This window comes from Equus caballus, chromosome 11, assembly GCF_041296265.1.
Source record: "Equus caballus isolate H_3958 breed thoroughbred chromosome 11, TB-T2T, whole genome shotgun sequence".
NCBI classification, from domain to species: Eukaryota; Metazoa; Chordata; class Mammalia; order Perissodactyla; family Equidae; genus Equus; species Equus caballus.
In genome coordinates, this window is record NC_091694.1 from 57951872 (window position 1) to 57958277 (window position 6406).

The 6406-nt window shown below is 44.8% G+C and overlaps 1 long non-coding RNA gene across 1 annotated transcript; it reads right to left on the reverse strand.

Moving 5' to 3' along the window:
- Nucleotides 1-5684: 5684 nt before the first annotated feature.
- LOC138916333 (uncharacterized) lies at nucleotides 5685-6152 on the reverse strand. Its single transcript, XR_011423518.1, has 2 exons — nucleotides 6038-6152; nucleotides 5685-5750 (listed from the first exon to the last, which is right to left on the reverse strand). It is a non-coding gene; the product is annotated as an uncharacterized lncRNA (long non-coding RNA).
- Between the last annotated feature and the right edge of the window lie 254 nt (nucleotides 6153-6406).

Consider the following 6406-nt stretch of genomic DNA (forward strand, 5'->3'; position numbering starts at 1 on the left):
AGAAAAGTCTTATTTTCCACAACTTTTGATTATGAAAATGTTCAAATAGAAAAGTTAAATAATAAAACAAACTGTATATCCACCATCCAGATCAAAAATTAACATTTTGGCATATTTTTTAGTGAACAATTGGAAAGTAACTTACAGACAGGACATTTAACCCCTAAAAACTGAAGCACGCATCTCATAAAAAAAAAGACAGGCTTTTACACAGCCACGCTACTGTTACACACCTCAGAAATGAAAGTAATTCCCTGATAGCTAATGCTTAGTCCTTGTCGAAGTTTTCCCTGTTGATCTAGTCAAGTTTCACACGTTATATTTGATTATTATGTCTGTTTCATCTGTCTAGACAGTCTCCCACCTTTGATTTTTTTCCAGGACTTTTTTTTTTTTTTTAAATAGAGCACAGGTCAGTTGTAGAATGTCTCACATCCAGGATTTAACTGCTTGTTTACATGTCGTTTGTTTATCTTGTTCCTGTAGTTTCTATAAATTAGCAGTTAGGGCCAAAGGCTTGATGAATTCAGGTTAAACTTTTTTTTTTAAGTATGCCTTTTTTTTTGGTGAGGAAGACTGACCCTGAACTAACATCTGTTGCCAATCTTCCTTTTTTTTTTTTCTTCCTCCCCAAAGCCCCGGTACATAGTTGTATATCCTAGCTGCAGGTCATTCTGCTTCTTCTATGTGGGATGCCACCACAGCATGGCCTGATAGGCAGTGTGTAGGTCCGCGCCCAAGATCCCAACCAGCAAATCCTAGGCTGCCGAAACGGAGCATGCAAAGTTAACCAGTCGGCCATGGTGGGGGGGCAGGTTAAACATGTTTCCGTTAACAGTTCACAGATATATTTCATATTGCATCACATCCAAAGTCTCATTAATATCCACTTGACGCACTGTCACTGATGCAGATTTGATCACTCAGCTGAGGTGGTAACCACCGCATCTTCTTAACGTAAAGCTATGTTTTTCTTGTTGCAATTAAATAATCTGTGGACTGACACTGGCAGCATATGGACAGCCTGTTTACCAACAACCTTTCATCTGGTGGTTTTGGTCTCCAATGATGATGATCCTTGCCTGAATCAGTTACTTCATCAAGATTTGCAAAATGGTGATTTTTCTAGTTCTGTCACTTTCTGCATTTACTGACTAGCATTCTTCTGTACAGAGGAGCTTTCTTTCATCAACTGGGAATCCACTAGAGCCAGGGTCATGCTCGGTTCTTTTCCTTTAATTATCAGTTTTCAGAGTAAGGAGTTGGCAGTGATGACAAATGATTCCATGTGTTACAGTCAATTTATGATTATTGTTTCTGATGCTCAAGTATACCAAATTTGGCCAGTTGGAACCATTCAAGTAGCTCTTAATGTCTTTTGACATTCCCTCTCTAGTCTTTGGGCACTTAACTTGCCTTCTAATACAAGACAGCTCAGGTTCACCTTGCACTTTCAATGCTACAGATATGGAGTGAGCCATTTCTCCAGGAATCCCTGGCTGTTTTTAATAGGCAACTATTTAGAAACCAAGATCTGGGCACTAGGCATGCTCAATGCTGCTGGGGTGTCATTAGCAAGTAGCCTTTGACTCTACAACAATTCAACTTAGTTTCCATAAAGACTACTGTTTGCACTCATTTCATCAGTTACATAGTATCTCATTGTGTATTGGGAAATATAATCACATGCTGGGACAAACTATTTTAGGAGCAAACAACTGAGTCTTGTTAAGCCTGCAACTAAACTGAAGAGAACAGAAGTGTTATGTGTGATAGAAGAAAGCAGCAAACTTAACCACAAGAGGTCTTGTGCCAAGGCCATGAGCAACTTTTACAGAGGGAGGGAGCTTCTTGGGTAACCTGGCAAGCAGGTTAAGTAGAGAGCAGTTAAGACAGCGACTAAATGCATGATACGTGCTATATTGTGTTTTAACCATTGCATATCTTGATAATTTACTGTATTTATAAGCTAATCACACTCCTTTCCCATCACATTCCTTAAGGCAAATTTCTGATCTAAATTTGAATTCTAAGGGTCTGTTTCATGTGAATCTAAGTACTAGTTGTTCTTGCTAAGCTTTTATTTGGTGCTTAAAACTTTGAGACTATTAGATTTCATTCTTTGACTATATCTTCTGGTATCAATTTACTTGTATGTGCCTGTAAATATACTTAGTCTTCTATTTCTGTTATTCTCCTCAGGACTCTATATTTCTCTATAATCATTAGCCCCTTAGAAACTATAAGCCATTAAAAATGGCAAGCATGTGCACTATAGTGATACATATAAATATGTGTGTAAGCTTGTAAGCAACATTGAGTTCTGTGTGTGGATGGGGAAAGTGATGCCCATGATGCTGAAGTGGCTTTCCTGAGGTCATATTGTCATACAGTGACAGAATAAGGATTGGAACCCATGGCTCCAGCACTTAGTTGAGTTATTCCTGGAAAATAATGTTAAATGAAAATTCAGAGCACAAAAAGTATGTACCTACAATTTTATAAAATTACGTATTTTGATGAGATTAGAGCATTGAAAGTTTTGTTTTGTCTCCCCTCCCATAGAGTTTCTTAAATTCAAATCTTTAAATGAGAATAGCCCAACAAAGAATGCACTCCCCCGCTTGGTCTCCCACCCAGATCTTTCCCACATTTCAGAACCATGTAGTCATTGATCACCTGGAACTATCTCACAGGTACCTTTAGTGGTTTAATCTAAAACTAAATTGTTTTCACCCCAAAACCTCTTTTTTAATTCACCGTAACTTTGACAGGGAAGCCAGGAGCCACCCTCTTTACCACTAGTTATTTTAGTCCTACTGGTGTTACCTCCTGTATATTCCAGTTCATTCTCTTCTCTATCCCCCTGCCGCTACCTCATTTCAGGCTTTTAATTGGCTCTCATTTAGATTATTTCATACCCAGGTTAGCGTTCACCCTGCCCCTGACCTCAGCCCTTTCAGTGTATCTTCCACACTATTGCCAGGGTCATCTGAGAACATCTAACTAGGACCACCATGTACAGCTGTACAGCTTGAGTAGTGCATAGCCATACAAAGGCCCAGCATTGGACCAGGTCTCAGTTTGCTTCAGTATCTTCTCATTGTCAGCAGCAAATGGATCTCACTCTTAGCCACACATAGAATGACTTGGGGAGCTTTAAAATCACCAATGCCAAGGCCCTGCTTCCAGGAATACTGGTTTATTTGATTTGGGCTGGGGCTTGGACATCAGTCTCTCTTCAGTTCCCCAGCTGGTTCTCATGTTCTAAAGTGGAGCGAGGGCAGAAGCAGAGAGACCAGTTAGGGAGCTATCACCATGATTCAGATGAGAAATAGTGGTGGTCACAGTAGAGGTAGTGAGAAGTGACTCAACACTGGAGAGAGAGAGATTGTGTGTGTGTGTGTGAGAGAGAGGAAAATTAACCCTGAGCTGACATCTGTGCCAGTCTTTCCTCTATTTTGTATGCAGGTCGCTGCCACAGCCTAGTTTGATGAGTGATGTAGGTCCGTGCCTGGAATCCAAACCTGTGAACCCTGGCCGCTGAAGCAGAGCATGCCAAACCTAACCACTACACCACCAGGCCAGCCCCACAACGCTGGATATGTCTTGAAAGTAGAGTCTATAGGACTTGCTAATGAATTGGACTGGGAAGTGAGACAGGACTCAGGGATGACTTTCTCTCCTACTGGATAATGTGTTCCTACAGGGAGAGACACTGTCATTCATTTCTGTATCTCCTATACCAAGCAGAGCGCCTGGCACATAGTACGCCCTCGGTAAATGTTTGATCAATGCATCTCTGCAGGAACTTTTGCACAATAATCAAGATTGTATTCGCATGTAAAAAAAATTTTTTAAGATTGGCACCTGAGCTAACAACTGTTGCCAGTCTTCTTTTTTTTTCCTGCTTTTTCTCCCCAAATCCCCCCAGTACATAGTTGTATATTTTAGTTGTGGGTCCTTCTAGTTGTGGCATGTGGGATGCTACTCAGCGTGACCTGACAAGCAGTGCCATGTCCACACCCAGGATCCGAACCAGCCAAACCCTGGGCTGCCGAAGCAGAGTTTGCGAACTTAACCACTCGGCCACGGGGCCAGCCCTGTCATGTAAAATTATTTTACATGTCTGTCCAGAACTGTGAAAGGGCTAGGATTTTACCCAACTTACTAGCTAATAAACTAGCCTGTTATTATTGCATAGATACTGGCAGAAGACATGAGATTCCTGGGCCTTTATTACACGGCAAATATCACTTTATTACACGGCCAAAGCAGTAGCCAGACTTCACATTTGAGCCGATTACCCATGGTCCCCCCCCCCCCACCAGTTGCAAGAAAGTGACACAGATGGGCCTAGATGGATTCCAGCATAAACAGTGGGCTGCATTACAGGAAAGCAGCACTCAGCTTGGGAGAGTCACTGCTTTTATAGTGAATTGGTAGCAGGCATGCTCTGTGTCCTGGGTAGACACTGCCTCTGTATTTGCTTGCTGTCATACAACCTTGAGAAATTACCCAGGTAAAGAACAGTTAAGACCTTGTATTCTTGCCATCCCCAGCATGAACATGTAGGGATGCTCAGGGCCCATGGCACATTGCCTCTCCCAATAGAGTTTTTTTTTAGTGTTAGAAGACTGGAAATCTCCCACCGAGAACTTGGGAGCTGTTGTGGCTTATAGGTACAGAAGATAAGAGGCAAAATGAAGTTGCCTATTTCTTTTTTTTTTTAAGACTGGCACGTGAGCTAACATCTGTGGCCAATCTTCTTTTCTTTTTTTCCCTTCGTCCCAAAGCCCCCCAGTACATAGTTGTATATTCTAGTTATAGGTCCTTCTGGTTGTGCTGTGTGGGACACCACCTCAGCGTGGTTTGATGAATGGTGCCATGTCCGCACCCAGGATCCAAACTGTGAAACCTGGGCCACCCAAGCAGAGTGTGCAAACTTAACCACTGGGCCACAGGGTCAGCCCGAGTTGCCTATTTCAAGCCTACAAAGTAGAGGTCTCTTCCGGAAGAAAAATCTTAGGTCATACCAAAATAAGATCTATATCCAGAAGTTGAAAAGTAATGATCCCATTCCACTGTACATTGATTAAAAACTACACCTGGAGTACTATATTAATTCTGAGCATCATATTTTCAACTAGAGTATAATACATCAGATTTAAGTGGTTGAAAAATAAGAAGAAGAATATTTCCTGACACATGAAGTTCAAATTTCAGGGTCAATAAAGTTTTATTGGAACACAGTCACAGTCATTCCTTTAAGTGTTGTCTATGGCTGCTTTCCTGCTACAACTGCAAAGGTGTGAACGATAAATATTTACTATCTGACCCTTTGTAGAATATTGAGCCAATTGCTTTTACACAATGGAGTGGGGCTTTATTGGTTAAGCCAAACACCAGGCAAAGTAATAAAAGGAGCAACACTTACAGGATGTGGGGGAGGGGAGTGAGAGCGTCAGGAAACGGACGTAAAGGGGTATAGAGGCACCCGGCCAGAAGCCCGGGTTAAGGAGCAAAGCACGGTGAACAGTGTGTTGAAGCGAGCGATCAGCGGCCGAGAGAAGCCCGGACGAGCGGTGACGCCTCTGCCGACCTTCCCCGCCTGCGCCCGTAGACCCTCCACCCTAACTCAGGGCGGAGGCGGGCGCTCGGTGGGAACGTGGGGTGAGGGGTTATCTGGGCGGGCTCAAGAGAGGCCCTCTCTTTCTGGAGCGCCAGTGTTCGTGCACTCGTTTTCCAGTCTTGCGAAAGGAAACGGGTTCAAGTTAGCGCTTTGTTCCTAACACACCCTGTAGCTGAGGCAGCCCCTTCTCTAACTTCAGTCGCTGGCCGAACCAAGACTGCAGGTCGAGTTACTTCTAAACAGTCAGTCCCCTTTTCACTCTCAACTCTGAAACTCTTTGGAACCGCACTCCCCATCGATGCCCAACTTTCTCCCAACCTCCAGAGGCTGCAAGCCCACCCACCCTAAGCAGGGCGGCCCGCCGCGCGGCTGAATGGGAAGCGACGGGGCAGGGACTCCGCTCACCTCCTGCAGGAGGGGCTCGGACCTAGAATTCGTTCAAAATGGCCCAACCATGATCCGGAAACCTTCGTGACGGACAGCCCTGCGGCCCAGACGGAAACCCAGGCACACGTCCGGCTTCCGGCTTGAAAGGGATTCTAGGACGCGGGGCGGGGCCGAGCGCGCCAGCGCCCCTGGGAAGTGTGGTCCGCAGCCCCGCGGCGCGGGCGCGCCTCTCCGTCGTCGTGCTCCCTCGCGGGCGGGACGAGAGGGGGCGGTCCAGGGGGTGTGCGCGCGCCGCCCCAGGTGCGCTCCCTGACGTCGCCAACAGGTGCTTTAGGGAGCTCAGCTTTCAGGGACGGAGGGACTGTTGACAGGGCTTCTTCAGGTAAC